Below are 16,594 nucleotides of genomic sequence, written 5' to 3' on the forward strand. Positions count from 1 at the left end.
CAGTGTTTGAGAGATCTCGGGGGATCTGATTAACTGAGACTGCTGGTCCTCCTACAGCGTCGCCCTTTTCCTCAGCTTCTTTCAGCCTTCTCTAATTCAACAGCAGGGGTCAGCTGCTTCTGTCCATTGCTTGGGTAGAAATATCTGCATCTGAGTCTTTCAGTTGCTTGTTGGTTCTTCCAGAGGGCAGTCATGATAGAACTTATAGAGCCCACCTCCAGCAGGAAGACAGGGCCCCAAATGAGGGAGGGGGCCATCCTACAGTCACAACTGTGACCCATAATTGTTCCTGTCTGAAAGAATTACAGGGATGAAAATGGAGAGGAACCTGAGGAAAAGAAGGTGCAGGGACAGGCTTAAAGTAGGATCCAGCTCAAGGGGAGGTCCCAAGGCCTGACACTGTTACTGAGGGTATGGAGCACTCACAAAAAAGCATATTTTTTTAAATTAGTGATTGGTGGTTAAAGGCCCAGCCCATTGTGGGTGGTGCTACCCCTGGACTGGTGGCTGGAGGTTTAAATGAAAGCAGGCAGAACAATCCATGAGGAGCAAACCAGTAAGCAGTACCCCTGCACGGCCTCACCATCAGTGCCTGTCTCCATGTTCCTGCCCGGATGTACTTCAGTCATGAGCAGTGGTGTGGAAGCATAAGCCAAGTTAACCCTGTCCTCCCCAGGCTGCTTTTGGTCGTGGTGTTTCATCATAGCAACAGTGACCCTAATAAAGATAGTATCAGATGCCTTGAAACTGAAATTGTTTGTGTCTTGGTTGGTTTGGTTGTTTTAACTTGACACACCTAGGAAGATGAGGATATATAATTGTGGAATTATCTTTGTTAGGTTAGCCTGTTGGCATGTCTATGAGGGTATTTTCTTTTTTTTCTTTTCTTTTTTTCCATTTTCTTTTGGGGAACACAGGGTCCCACTGTATAAATCTGGTTGGCCTTGAACTCAGAAATCCTTCTGGCACTGGGGATAGCATGAGTGGCATGTCCAGAGGACATTGCCTTATTGCTAATTAATGAAGAAGGGGCTAACTTGCTATAGGCAGTGCTATCCCTGGGCAGGTGGCTTTGGCAGTATTAAGAAAGGTATTTGAGCAAACCAAGGGAAGCAAGCCAGTAAGCAGCATTCCTGAATGGTCTTTGCTTTGGTTTCTACCTCGACTTCCTTTACTGTGAGGTAGATGCGGAAGTGAAACACACCCTTTCCTTCCTGAGTTGTTTTTAGACTTGGTGCTTTATCACAGCAATACTAATGGTAACTATGCTCTGTGTGTATTTGTGCATATCTAAATGTGGGTATGTTCAGGTGCTGGTTAAGGTCAGAGTGTGGGATCCCTGAGGAGTTACTGGCATGAGTTATGGGAATCAAACTTGAGTCATCTATAAAAGCAATAGGCTCTTATAAGTACCAAGCCAACGCTCTAGTTCATAATATCTTTTTTACTTGTTTGTTTTTGTTTTTGTCTTTTTAAAGACAGAGTATCTCTGTGTAGCCCTGGTTGTCTTGGGACTTGCTCTGTAGACCTGCCTGGCCTCGAACTCGATATGACCCCTCCCCACTGCCTCCTGAGTGCTGGGATTAAAGGCATGTGTCACCATCACCCAGAGTTTTTATATCCACTTAATTTCGTATCCCCAGGCTGAAGCCTACCTATCTTACCCACGTTAGCTCTTTCTGTATTATTCTTTTATTATTCCATAGCTTCCGATTTTTTTTTTGAGATTTATTCCATCCACAAGATTCTTTTTGGCTCTACTGAAGTATAATTGCTTATGCACATCATACATATTTAAGGGGCACTGCTTGGTGTTTTCCTGAACGTATACACCCACATGTCTAACGAGCAAGCGTGTTTTGTCTTCACTGTAGTTATGCTGGAAACATGGCCTGCCACAAGATTCTCCGTTCGACAGGAGCAACACACACTGTTATTAGTGGGTTTGTTTGCACGGGGAGTTTAGGAAGTCGGCTTTTGGAGTTCTAGGGAGGATCACATGACTGACACATGTTGAATGGTGCCTGACATTTGGTAGGTCTCAATAAACATAGTCCTTGACATTCTCTTCCTGTACCTGCCATGAATCGCAGATTTGCACTTTAAAAGAGTCCTTTAAATTTAGTCTCAATTTGTATTTGGCCCACTTAAAATTTTTCTTTTGGCTCCATGTATTTTCTCTTGGTGTGTGTGTGTGTGTGTGTATTAATTTTTAATTACTTTTTTTTGAGACAGTGTGTCTTATAGCTCAGGCTGGCTTTGAGCCTACTATAAAACCAAGCTAAGGACGAACTTGAATTCCTGATCTCTTGGCCTCTGCCTTCTGAGTGCTGGGACCGTAAGTGTGCTGTCACATTTAATCTACATGGATGATTAATTAATGACTAATTAATTAGTGTCTGTGTGTGTATCTCCATGCACACACGAATGTATGTATGTGTCTGTGTCTCCTTGAGTACCACAGAGTCTAGAAGAAGAACTAGGTCTCCTGGTGGGAACACAGCACACACAGGTCCTTGTGCCCACAGATCTCCAGAGAAATCGGGAATGTTAAGCACCCAGGCTTGTCTTTTCAGTGAGAAAGATGAAAACCCTATTCTTCCATCCTGAAAACTGAGAAGTGGAGGTGATTACTAGCCTGGCATTTGTGTTATCTGTTGGGCCAGGTCATAGCAAGCTCCTGCAACTAGGACCTAAGATACCTAGTCATCTAAATGATTCTTATAACCACAGGCTATACTGTATCTGTATGACTGAGATCAGACCAGACTCTAAAGCCCGTAAGCCTGTACAGGTAGCATAGCTCAAGAAGCCATCTTCTTGGAAGAAATGGCGTGTTCTCTGAGTTGAGTTTCAATGTAATTGGACTTCTTATGCACCAGCGATTGTTTTCACCAGGAACGCCCTACCTCCCAAATATATTGGGCTTACATACATTGGGAATAAATCACTTGGCATTAGACTCTCTGGTTAAATCCAGAGTGACAAAGTCAATCTGTACTGGGTTTTCATTCTTATCTCCTTTTAGATCACTGCCTGCATTGATGCCTGCTAGGACTCCCACAGTTCTCTAGAGCTGAACTTACAGACATTTGTGAGTCACCTGACTGGGGTTCTAAAACCAACGTAGGCCTTCTACAAGAGCAGCAGGTGTTCTTAATCACTGAGTAACCTTCAGCCTTGCTGGCTTGATTTTCAAGACACATTTTATTTCATGTGTATGTGTGTGCGTCTGTTCATATGTGCACGTGGCTGTGACTGTCCTAGGAGGCCGGAAGAGGGAGTCAGATCTCCTGGAGTTAGAGTCATAGGTGGTTGTGCTAGAAACTGAACTCAGGTTCTGTGCAAGAGCAATAAGGACTGTGTCATCTCTCCAGCTCCCTACATGCTCATTTTAAAAGTAACAGGCTGGGTTTGGTGGCACACACTTTTAGTTCTAGACTTGAAAGATAGGTAAAATGATTTCTAAGAGTTTGAGACTAGCCTGGTCTATATACCGAGTTCCAGGATAGCCAGGGCTACATTGTGAGGCCCTGTCTCAAAAATCAAGTAAGAATGAAAAAAAAGTATTCTCATTCATATACATATTGTGTTTTTATTCTAATATTTTATATTATTATTATTATTATTATTATTATTATTATTATTATTATTTAATTATTGAGACAGGATCTCACATTGCATACCAGGTTGGCCTCAAGCACACTATCAGTCTGGATATTCCTGATTTCTCTGGAGATCTGTGAGTACAAGGACCTGCACGTGCTATGATCTTCACAGGGGACCCAATTCCCTCTTCTAGACTTTGTGGTACCCATGGAGACAGACACATATACATACATTTGTGTGTGCATGGACACACACACACACACACACACACACACACATCCAATTCAGCTTCAGCCTTCCAAGTACTCATTTAGAGGCATGATTTATATGCATGTCTCTCTGTCTCTCTCATGTAGGCCTGTCTAGAACTTGCCATCCTCCTGCCTCTGCCTCTTAAGTGCTGAGATTCCAGGCCTGTGTCACTTTGCCCAGCAAAACCTGTACAGAGAATACTGACTTGTCAGTTTATTTACTTATTATTTTTTTTTTTTTTGAGACAGAGTCTCCATGTGTAGCTCTGGCTAGCCTAGAATTGAGTGACCTTGAATAATTGGATTCAAGGTTGTGCTACCATATTTGGCTGATTTTCAGTTTAATATCAATTCCTGCATTGCTATAGTTTTGTTTTTTTTTTAAACTTTTTCAAATTATTTGTAGTTATAAGAGATGAAATGATTGTTAAAAGGATCTTGGCAAATAGAAACTTGGAAGAATTAAAAATCAGGCTTCTCACTGGCTGTCCTCACAAAAGTCTTCAGGTGGTAGATATCTGTGCTGTTGGAAGAAGCATTAGCGGCTCACAATTCTCTGAGGTGTGCATTCCTAGATCTTTAGGGTTTTCTTCCCTGAGTGTACGCCCACTATACTCAGGGTCACTCTGGGGATAGTACCATTGCTTTTTTTTTTTAACCCCCCTTTTACTCTAGGTACCAGTCATACTTTAAACAAAATCATCAGAATCCTTCTGTGACTGAAAAAATAATTGATCTCCATGGTCTTTTTTAACTTAGAGTCATTTGAGTTCAGTCTTGAGCATGAAAGCAGGGACCTGCAGAATTGCCCTTTTGCAAGCTTTTCAGAGTGGTCATTTAAAAAGTATTTAATATATAAATAATATACTATATAAATATTATATATTGTGTTAATATATAATATCAGTAATATATAATAAATAATAGTAATATAATACACATTATATTATTAATATCTATGTAGATATTTTGTTTGCATACTATGTATATATATATATATATGTATATATGTATCTGCATACTAGAAGATGATATCAGACAATTGTGAACTGCAGATGCAGAAAATCGAACTCAGGCCATTTGGAAGAACAGTGAGCGCTCTTAGCACTGAGCCATCTCTCCAACCCTCAAAGTGGTCATTCTTTTGGCAGGGTAGAATCATCTCTCTCCAGAGCCTAGCAGCTCCTGTGTTCTTTAGTCTGATGGGATCGAGGTGAATTGTGGGCCACACATAAAGAAATGCTTTTTATCCTGTAGCCTAGGCTAGCCTTGGACTTGCATATAAAATGATCTTCCTGCTTCTATCTCCTGGGCACTTTTTATTTGTTTTGAGGCAGGTTGACTTTAAACTCACAGAAAGCCTCCATCTAGAATGCTAGGATTCAGAGTGTGGACTACGGGGCCTGGCTCTCTGTAAGGGCTGCTGAGTGTGTTCAGTCATTTTGATGATATTAGGCATTCGTTCAGTTACCTTACATGAGTCAGACAGCTGTTAAAGACAGGAGGAGTGCGGGACCACACTCCTCAGTGATTCAGAAGCACTGTTTATTTAGGATGTTAGACCAGGTTGATGTTGGAGTGCCCTAAACTTGTTTTGTTTTTCCTTTGAGCCAAGGTCCCACTGTGTAGACCTGGCTGGCTTATAATTTGCTGTGTAGACCTCGCTGGCTTCAAAGTCACAGAGATCACTTTCTTCTCTGCCTCCAGAGTGCTTCTGAGTCTCTCATCTCATGACTTCCTGACCTGTGTCCAACTCTCCAAGTTTCAGGAGTGGTTCAGGATCTAAAGACGGGGTGTACTTCTGTTCCTTCTATAGACACTACTTTTTTTTTTTTTTTCATGTGATCTGTGCACGAGTTATATGGAACTGAAGCTGGGTGTGGTGGCTCACACTTGTAATCGACCTTCTGGGACAAAAGGTGCATGTTACAGTGCCAGGTCTGATTCATCCTTTTTTTTTTTTTATTGTTATTTTTTTTTATTCGATATAATTACATTTCAAATGATTTCCCCTTTTCTAGCCCCCCCACTCCCCGAAAGTCCCGTAAGCCCCCTTCTCTTCCCCTGTCCTCCCTCCCACCCCTTCCCAGTTCCCCGTTCTGGTTTTGCCAAATACTGTTTCACTGAGTCTTTCCAGAACCAGGGACCACTCCTGCTTTCTTCTTGTATCTCATTTGATGTAGACACTACTTTCTAAAACCCGGGAAATGGTGACATGGAGAGGGGGTTGGGGGGCAGAGCCAAAACAAAGGAATAGATATCTTATTAAGTTGAGTCTTAAGTTTGATGTGCAGCCAACCTCCTGCGCTCCGCACTGCTGGGTGACAGAGTCTGTACTGACCCACCTCCCTGTAGCTACAAATTATACAGCTGTGAGAATTACCCATGGCTCCTCTTAGTGGCATATCAGAGTGTTGAGACTAGATTGCTAAATTCCAAAGGGCATCCAAGCTCTGACGAGCTTTGTAAGTTGATATGACATTGATAAGCCCTGCTAAAGTTCAAAAGTGGATTGCATGTAATTGTTTCATGGTAATGAGGGGCATAATGATGGAATTATGCGAAGAAGAGAAATTCATTAAACCATTCTGTTTGTTACCTGTAGCTTCTAAGATGAAATTGTCTGTTTACTTTTTTTGTAATGGTTTTAGTGATGAGAGTATTCTTATACTGTGTCATGGTCTCTAATTACTAGTTGTTGTTGTTGTTGTTGTTGTTATTCAGGGCCTAACTATGTAGCCCTGGCTAGTCTGAATCTCACTGTAGACCAAGATGGCTTCAAACTCACAGAGGTCAGCCTGCCTGATTAAAGATGTATGCTACTGTGCTTAGCTTCAACAATGCTTTTTTGAGGGTGTTAAAGTTATTCAGTGTCTTGTATAATCAGATGACAGTTACCTTAGGGCCTTGCAGTTCTATTCCTATGTATTTGCACAAGAGGCTGAAAACAAATCCAGAGAAATACACAGATTCTTATGCGTTCATTTCCTAGATTCATAACAGGCTTATTCACAGTAGCCCAAAGTGAATTAGATCCAGGCATCTATCAGCCAGAAAATTCACACATAGACTGTCATGTATTCACATACCGCAACACCATTCAACAATAAAAAACGATGAAACACTGACACAACGTAAGTCTTTAAAATACCATGTGTGTGCGTACAATGTATTGAAGAAAACAGTGTTTGCCCTCGTGGGAATGAGTAATGACTGACTATACAGGAGAATGAAGAACTTGTTAGATACAGAGTGATGGTAATATTCTATATCTTGACAAGAGTTTGTATTACACTGGTCAAAATACCAACTGCCGCATTAAATGTTTGTGCATTAAAATGGACATGAGTTGCTTTCGGGGTGACAGGGTATTACTATATACACCAAGTTGGCCTCAGACTCATAGAGAACTACTGATTTTGGCCTCCTGAGTGTTGGAATTAAAAATGTATACCACTAATGTTTGGCTACTCATGAATTTTTTGAAGCGTCTTTGACAACTTCTCTGATAATTTTATAGATATTTTGATCATACCTCTCTACCCCCTGAAATTCCTTTCAGACACCCTCACCATGTCTCCTTTCTAATGTCAGTGGGCAGGAACTTTTATCCCAGGAGGAAGGTAATGTGACAAACTCTAGGAATATACCTTTGTAAATGCATAGACTTCAATTTACTGAGGTCATTAACTGTCTAATACATCATAGAAGTAACAAAGATAAATCGATGGGTGTGTAGCTGGATGGATGGAGACAGCCAGCCAGGCAGCTAACACAGCAGCGTGCAAATCACAATCTTGATGCAGTCATCTCATTTTTCCCCATACTTAAATAATTTTCAAAATGAAATATTGGGAACACAAAGCATTGCTACTGAAGGCCTAAATAACGTCTAGGTAGCAAAAAATAACATTATCAGTGTACACACACACACACACACACACACACACACACACACTATATGTATTGCTTTCCAAAGAGCCTTTAAAAATGTTACAAATGTACCTTTTCCACTCTGTCCTGATGCAAACAAAAATTCCACACTTATCACATAATGTACAAATCTGATATGTTGGTTTTACGATTGGAGACATGTGCATGCCTTCAAATCTTCCCTAATATTTCTAAGTTGAATACGGAGGAAAAAAATAACGTTTATCACTGTTTGTTATAAAAGGTAGCAGACATATTCAAGAGGGAATGCTACCATTTATCTGCTTTTTATTGCAATATTGAAATAAGAAGGGCCTTACTTATCTATATTCCTCGTATTTTACCATGTAATTGTTTCTTGATTCATAGTACCATATTTTCTACAGTAAGAAAGTGCAGGCACCAAGTAAAGGTTTGTGGTTCACTTTAGTTTGCGTAACTGTTCGTGAGTTAAATAAAAATGCGTATTTTCTAACTTGGGGGAAGAAAAATCAGGAAGAGCGAGAGAAACTTAGCAAAGAGGAAGGCAAGCCCTTTCAGGAGGCATTTCTAACAAGGCACTCACTGTCCGCCTTCCTTTTGAGCTGTATTTCTTTTTCAGTTAAAATATCCAGGAAAAAAAAATGTTCAGGAAGGCACAAGCATTAGGGTCTTGTATTTGGATAAGGCAAACATCTTAACAGTCAATATGAATGAGTAAAAAAGAAAAGTTTCATTCTATAGCAAAGAAAATACTAGAATCTTGTAAACACTTACCAGAAACATTCCTGTCCTGAGAGGAGCCAGGAAGGAGCCTGTGAGGCTGGTTAGACAGTCTCCCGTGTGTTGGGCCGGGACTAGGCTGTGCAGGCAGCTGGTTAGACAGTCTCCGGCTGGTTAGACAGTCTCCCTTGTGTTGGGCCGGGACTAGCCTGCGCAGTTAGTAAGCAGCTCTTGCGCTCTCTTCAAGGTCCTGCAAATGCTGACTTGACGGTGTTAGTTCATTGTCCTAAGCTCACTAATCTTACCGGCTTTGAAGCAGGACTCCTTCAAGGTGAATCTGTACTCTCAAGGCAAAGAATAAATAAATTAAAATCTCATTTCCTTGTGAAGAATCGACAAGGAACCAGGAAGTGGTGTGAACATTCAGATGTTTGCTCTTTCTATCACACACCTATCGGCAAACACCACTAATATACACAACTCGGAGCGAGCAAACACTACCCATGGGCAGGAAGGCAAGCAGCTTATAGGCATGACGTATGTGCCTGTGGTCAATTCATTAACTTTAAGGAAACAGCCTGGCCGAAATGGTTAGAATTTAGGAAACAGGCAAGTTTCAGACTTAGTCGCTGCTTGCTGAGTTTAGTTTTTGTTTACCCCATAATATTTTCAGTGCTTTCTGTGATCGCCTCACAGCGAGGAGCTCCCTGGCTGTCTGTTCTTCTTATTTATTCTCTATTAATGGAATCTGCAGGCAATGAAAAGTATTTGAGTGGATTTGGAACGTATTATATTAATTTAGGTGACCTAAAGTCAGAAAGACAAAAAATGTCTATCTTCTTTATGTATAGATCTTAACTTGTAGTGTCTATGCAATATATATGTAAGTATATAAACAAGTGAAAATGTGGGAAATGCCTAAGTGAGAAAGGAAGAAAGGAAGAAAGGAAGAAAGGAAGGAAGGAAGAAAGGAAGAAAGGAAGAAAGGAAGGAAGGAAGGAAGGAAGGAAGAAAGGAAGAAAGGAAGGAAGGAAGGAAGGAAGGAAGGAAGAAAAGGAAGGAAGGAAGGAAGGAAGGAAGAAAAGGAAGGAAGGAAGGAAGGAAGGAAGAAAAGGAAGGAAGGAAGGAAGGAAGAAAAGGAAGGAAGGAAGGAAGGAAGAAAGGAAGGAAGGAAAAAGTCCTGTGAAAGACCAGCCAGATCTTAAGAAATAAATTATTAATGGAATGAAGAGAGTTGCTGATGCCACACAGGAACACCAAGCTAAACTTAGAATAAACTGAAGATAAATAAAGATGGGCTGTTGAGTTGGCTCTGTAGGTAAAGGAACTTTCTGCCAAGACTGATGACCTGAGTTCGACCCCTGGGACCTCCGAAGCAGGAGGGGAGAGATAACTCCTGCAAGTTGGCCTTTGCTCTCCACATGTGTACACACACACACACACACATACAATTTAAAAGAGAAAAAGAGTTTCAGAAAGTATTGGTAGGACCTCCAGTTAAATATGTCTTGATGGCACCAGGAACAGCTGGAATCAAAACAACAGGGTGTGGGTTGTGAAGCACAGGCTGCCACACCCAGCCTTGGCAGGAGTGTGCTCTATGTGCCCTCAGTCTGTTTGAAGGTTGACTGAAGGGGTTGGGGTTGGCCCCTCAGCATCAATACAGGACATGCCCAGACACCAAGCAGGCGTTTTGTTTGTTTTTTGCAGAAGTCGTTCCCCCTCCCCTTTTAAAAAGCTTTCACTTTGAGATATCATGGAAAATTTACAGGTACACATAGAGAAGACATGGAAACAGCACAGAAGAATCAATGCCTACAGCTAATGCTAAAGCTGATGTTTAGAGTTTGACATGCTACAGGGTCTGGAGGATGGACTAGTATTCCTCTCCTTCTTCCTTACCCTCTCCTTCAACAGAATCCATAGCATCCTCCTCGTAATCCTTTTCTAGGACAGCCTCAGAAAACTCTCCTTCCTCCATGCCCTCACTTATACCAGTGCACAAAGGCACACTTGGCCTACATCAGCTCTAACTTGTGATCTAGGCCAGCCCAGGCTTCAGTAATGGCTGTGGTGTTGCTCAGCATGCCCATGGCTCTCTGGACTTTGGCCAGGTCGTGACCAGGTACCACAATGGGAGGCTGGTAATTAACGCCAGCCTTGAAGCTAGTTGGGCACCAGTCCACAAACTGGATGTTGCGCTTGGTCTTGATGCAATAGCAGCATTGACATCTTTGGGAACCTCATCACCACAGTATATCATGCAGCAAGCCATGTATTTACCATTTCATCATCTGGTTGGCTGGCTCAGAAGCAGGCATTGGTGATCTCTGCTACAGAAAGCTTGCTCATGGCAGGCTTTTCTCAGCAGAGATGACAGGGGCATAAGTGGCCAGAGGGAAGTGGATGATAGGGTAGGGTACCAGGTTGGTCTGATATTCTGTCAGATCAACACTCATGCCCCATAAAGTGGGGAAAATGGTGACGGAAGATACAATCTGGCTAACAGGGTGGTTAAGCTTAGCATAGGTTGGGTGTTCAATGTTGAGGTTTCTATAACAGATGTCATAGATGGCCTCACTGTTTACCATGAAGGCACAATCAGAGTGCTCCAGGGTGGTGTGGGTGGTGAGGATGGAATTGTAGGGTTCAACCACAGTGGTGATAACCTGGATCAGGGGACTAGGTAAATGGAGAATGCCAACTTAGACTTCTTTCCATCATCAACAGAGAGATACTCCATCAGCAGGGAGGTGAACCCAGAGCCAAAGATGTGGAAAACCAAGAAGCCCTGAAGACTGGTACACCGGTCAGCCACCTTTCAAATTCTGTCCAAGACAAAGTCAGTGATCTCCTTGCCAGTGGTGTAGGGGCCATGGGCATAGTTATTGGCAGCATCTTCCTTGCTTGTGTTTAGGGTGGAAGAGCTGGCAGTAGGTACCAGTGTTCATTAATAACTGTGGGTTTCAGGTCTACGAACACTGCTGGGGGCACATGCTTGGCAGCTCCTGTCTCAATGAAGAAAGTGTTGAACGAGTCATTTCCTCCTCTAGTGGGCTTGTCACTTGGTATCTGGTCATCAGGCTGGATGCCATGTTCCAGGCAGTAGAACTCCCACCAGGCATTGCTGATCTGGACACTGGACTGGTCAATGTGGATAGAGATGCACTCATGTATGATAGCTAAGGGTTAGAAGGCGAGGGTGATGCTGGGTCCCAACAACCAAGAGTGGAGGTAAGTAATCCAATAGAAGTTGGTTGTTAAAGAGAAAAAAAGGGAGAGTTTGTGCTAGCATGAGTTGGTAAGTCCTGATTGGATATATTAAGCAAACGATGACTTTTGATTATTGACTTTGATGTTTTGTCCCAGGAGCCAATCAGTGCCCAGATAAGGGAACATACCTTGGGGCCTAGCTTTAGGAATGTAATCTACTGTTAGGAAAGGAGAGAGAAAGGGAAAGGGAAAAGGCGTTTGGAACCATGTTTGCATGCTTGGGCCCGTTAGAGCCCTTCACTGTCCCAGTCATATTGATAGAATCAAAGGCTTTCCCTCTTTAACCAAGTCTTGGCCAAATACCCTTGGTAAATCCAGACAAGGTAGGAAGTGAAACACCATTAGCCATTTATCCCCTTCTGGGACACACTTCTAGATGCTAGAGGGTGCTGTCTTTACCCCTTCCAGAGAAACAGAAACTTCGATCTGTGGCTGGGAGCAAGCCAAGGGCTTTCTTTCCACCTGCTAAATGCATGCTCTAGTAGCAAGCTGTACCCATAACCCTTAAAAGGATGGTCTTTATCTTCCTTTCTTCCTTTTGTTATTTCTTTCTTTCTTTTATTGAACAAGAATTTTAATTAGAGTTTTAGAAATTTCAAAAGATTCCGTTGTGTGTCTTCTACGACTTGGAGTTAAGCCAACAGTAGGAGAGTCAAGTGGGTTGGGGAACAGGTAAGAGAAACGCCTGAGGAATTTCCCCTGAGACTCATGGTCAGAGTCGCTCCTTTGGCAAGATGGCTTGCTGCTCACTGATCCTGAGCTCTGGAGAAGCTGTCTCCTATGTGCTTCCTGCAATTTAATCGTCAATTCTATATACGAATCCAGCCAGTTCTACTATATTCCCTTGGCTCAGTGGGAGCTCATTTTGGGAAATGGCATCATGACAAGATTCTTTCTCCATCAACACACGTGGTAGAGGTTTACAACTTCCTCTTTGACTCAAATTGCTTGGTGGCCCTGCCTGTGTACTTCTGCCGTGACATTATTTGTCAGCTTTGACTTGTAATTCTCAAATACTACTTGCTTTGTGTACACCTTGTTGTTTGGACTTCTGTCAGTTTAATTCATGGACAGCATGATGACTATTGTTGGTCTTCAACTTGATTATTATGTAATTAACTATAACTTTAATGGCTGGTCATACCTCTGAGGGATTTTTTTCTTTTTCTTTTTTATTGGGTATTTTCTTTATTTACATTTCAAATATTTTCCCCTTTCCAGGTCCCCCCTTCAGAAACCCACTATCCTATCTCCCTCCCCTGCCTCTATGAGGGTGCTTCCCCTACCTCCACCCACTCCCATCTTCCTGCCCTGGAATTCCCTATATTGGGGTATTGAACACCCTCAGGCCCAAGGGCCCTTCCTTCCACTGATGTCCAATAAGGCCATCCTCTGCCACGTATGCAGCCAGAGCCATGAGTCCCTCCATGTGTTCTGTTTGGTTGCTGGTCCAGTCCTAGGGAGCTCTGGGGGGTCTGGCCTGTTGACACTGTTGCTCCCTCCATGGGGCTGCAAACCCCCTCAGCTCCATCAGTCCTTCTCCAACGCCTCCATTGGGGACCCCATGCTCAGTCCAATAGTTGGCTACAAGCATGTGCCTCTGTATTTGTGAGGCTCTGGCAGAGACTCTCAGGAGATTGCCATATCGCCATGGTGGCCCAGTGACGTCTGTAAAAATGATATTTTACAGACAGAGGAGAAAAAAAATGTCTCCTGGGAATAACGGAACTCTCTGTATATTTAGAAGCTGATTATCTCACCTGGCAATTTACTGTACTCTCTTACTTTCTGGCTATTTAAGATGGGCCCTTAGTTCTCAAGTAGCAGTTTGCCCTGACTTCCTCCTTTTCTCTCTTCACCGGGATTCCTAAGGCCTGGCTGATAATCCGGTCTTTGAAGTCAACTCACTGACCGCCAAACCCCCTTTTCAGAATTTCAATGCCTTGTCTCATAGTTGTTTACATAATTACTACCTTCCAACCACATGCAGGTTTTTATGGCTGTGTGTATGTGTATGAGGATGGCTCTGGCACTCTGGTACTGAAAACATTGATTTAGTCAGGAAGTTTTGTTTCACAAGATAGAAAGCTAAATGTTAGATAAAGATTTCTCACAAGAGCTTGTTAAGACCCAGGTGGTATAAGAAACTTCAAACTCTCTGAAGATTTACTGTAAACTATGAGTGACTCTATATTCTAATCAAGAAGTTTGATGGCATCTGTAAATTGATCTTCTATATCTGTTACTTGAGAAACTTTGTACCTGATTTCCTTATACCAAATGGCTATGATAATTGTGCCTGACTCACTGGCTACATCTTTTGAAATGGTAATACCAACTCTTCCTGTATAAAAATCCTTGCCTTAGAGCTCCAAAATACATTCAGTTCAAACCACCTCTGTGTGTGTGTGTGGTTTGTTCTGTCTGTCATCTCAGCCAGACCTGTGCCTTCCTGGACCAGAGGACCCTGATTATCCCACAGCAGACCCACGGTCTGTAACACCGTATCAGGCTAAAACTATTCTCAACAACAAAAGAAATTTTGGGGGAATCAGTATCCCTGACCTCAAGCAGTACTACAGAGCAATAGTGCTAAAAACTGCATGGTATTGGCACAGTGACAGGCAGGCAGATCAATGGAATAGGATTGAAGTCCAGAAATGAACCCACACACCTATGGCCACTTGATCCTCGATAAAGGGGCTGAAAACATCCAGTGGAACAAAGATAACTTTTTCAACAAATGGTGCTGGTTCAATTGGAGGTTGCATGCAGAAAAATGCAAATTGATCCATCCTTATCTCCTTGTACTAAGCTCAACTCCAAATGGATCAAGGACCTCCACATAAAGCCAGACACTCTGAAGCTAATAGAAAAGAAACTGGGGAAGACCCTTGAGGACATGGGTACAGGGGGAAAGTTCCTGAACAGAACACCAATAGCTTATGTTCTAAGATCAAGAATTGACAAATGGGACCTCATCAAATTACAAAGTTTCTGTAAGGCAAAGGATACCATAAAAAAAAAACAAATCAGCAACCAACAAATTGGGAAAAGATCTTCACCAACCCTACATCAGATAAAGGGCTAATATCCAATATATACAAAGAACTCAAGAAGTTAGACCCCAGAAAACCAAATAACCCTATTAAAATGGGATACAGAGCTAAACAAAGAATTTTCACCTGAAGAACTTCGGATGGCTGAGAAGCATCTTAAAAATGCTCAACTTCATTAGTCATTAGGGAAATGCAAATCAAAACAACCCTGAGATTTCACCTTACACCAGTCAGAATGGCTAAGATTAAAAGCTCAGGAGATATTAAAAAATGGGGTACAGAGTTAAACAAAGAATTCTCACCTCAAGAACTTCGGATGGCGGAGAAGCATCTTAAAAAATGCTCAACTTCATTAGTCATTAGGGAAATGCAAATCAAAACAACCCTAAGATTTCATCTTACACCAGTCAGAATGGCTAAGATTAAAAATTCAGGAGACAGCAGGTGTTGGAGAGGGTGTGGAGAAAGAGGAACACTCCTCCACTGCTGGTGGGGTTGCAAATTGGTATAACCACTCTGGAAATCAGTCTGGCGGTTCCTCCGAAAACTGGGCACCTCACTTCCAGAAGATCCTGCTATACCACTCCTGGGCATATACCCAGAGGATTCCCCACCATGTAATAAGGATACATGCTCTACTATGTTCATAGCAGCCCTATTTATAATTGCCAGATGCTGGAAAGAACCCAGGTATCCCTCAACAGAAGAGTGGATGCAAAAAATGTGGTATATCTACACAATGGAGTACTATTCAGCCATTAGAAACAATGAATTCATGAAATTCTTAGGCAAATGGCTGGAGCTAGAGAACATCATACTAAGTGAGGTAACCCAGACTCAAAAGGTGAATCATGGTATGCACTCACTAATAAGTGGTTATTAACCTAGAAAACTGGAATACCCAAAACATAATCCACACATCAAATGAGATACAAGAAGAAAGGAGGAGTAGTCCCTGGTTCTGGAAAGACTCAGTGAAACAGTATTCGGCAAAACCAGAACGGGGAACTGGGAAGGGGTGGGAGGGAGGTCAGGGGAAGAGAAGGGGGCTTACGGGACTTTCGGGGAGTGGGGGGGGGCTAGAAAAGGGGAAATCATTTGAAATGTAAATAAATTATATCGAATAAAAAAATTAAAAAAAAAAAAAAAGCTCAGGAGACAGCAGGTGTTGGCAAGGATGTGGAGAAAGAGGAACACTCCTCCATTGCTGGTGGGGCTGCAAATTGGTACAACCACTCTGGAAATCAGTCTGGCTGGTCCTCAGAAAACTGGGCACCTCACTTCCAGAAGATCCTGCTATACCACTCCTGGGCATATACCCAGAAGATTCCCCAGCAGGTAATAAGGATACACGTTCCACTATGTTCATAGTAGTCCTATTTATAATAGCCAGAACCTGGAAAGAACCCAGGTATCCCTCAGTGGAAGAATGGATGCAAAAAATGTGGTATATCTACACAATGGAGTACTATTCAGCCATTAGAAACAATGAATTCATGAAATCTTAGACAAATGGATGGAGCTGGAGAACATCATACTAAGTGAGGTAACCCAGTCTCAAAAGATCAGTCATGGTATGCACTCACTAATAAGTGGATATTAACCTAGAAAACTGGAATACCCAAAACATAATCCACACATCAAATGATGTACAAGAAGAATGGAGGAGTGGCCCCTGGTTCTGGAAAGACTCAGTGAAGCAGTATAGGGCAAAACCAGAACAGGGAAGTGGGAAGGGATGGATGGGAGAACAGGGGGAGGGAAGAG

The 16,594-nt window shown here is 42.3% G+C and overlaps 1 pseudogene; it reads right to left on the reverse strand.

Moving 5' to 3' along the window:
- Nucleotides 1-10,371: 10,371 nt before the first annotated feature.
- On the reverse strand, nt 10,372-13,720 carry LOC127668488 (tubulin alpha-1B chain-like; annotated as a pseudogene).
- Between the last annotated feature and the right edge of the window lie 2,874 nt (nt 13,721-16,594).

The sequence above is a fragment of the Apodemus sylvaticus genome, chromosome 18, assembly GCF_947179515.1.
Source record: "Apodemus sylvaticus chromosome 18, mApoSyl1.1, whole genome shotgun sequence".
Classification (NCBI taxonomy): domain Eukaryota; kingdom Metazoa; phylum Chordata; class Mammalia; order Rodentia; family Muridae; genus Apodemus; species Apodemus sylvaticus.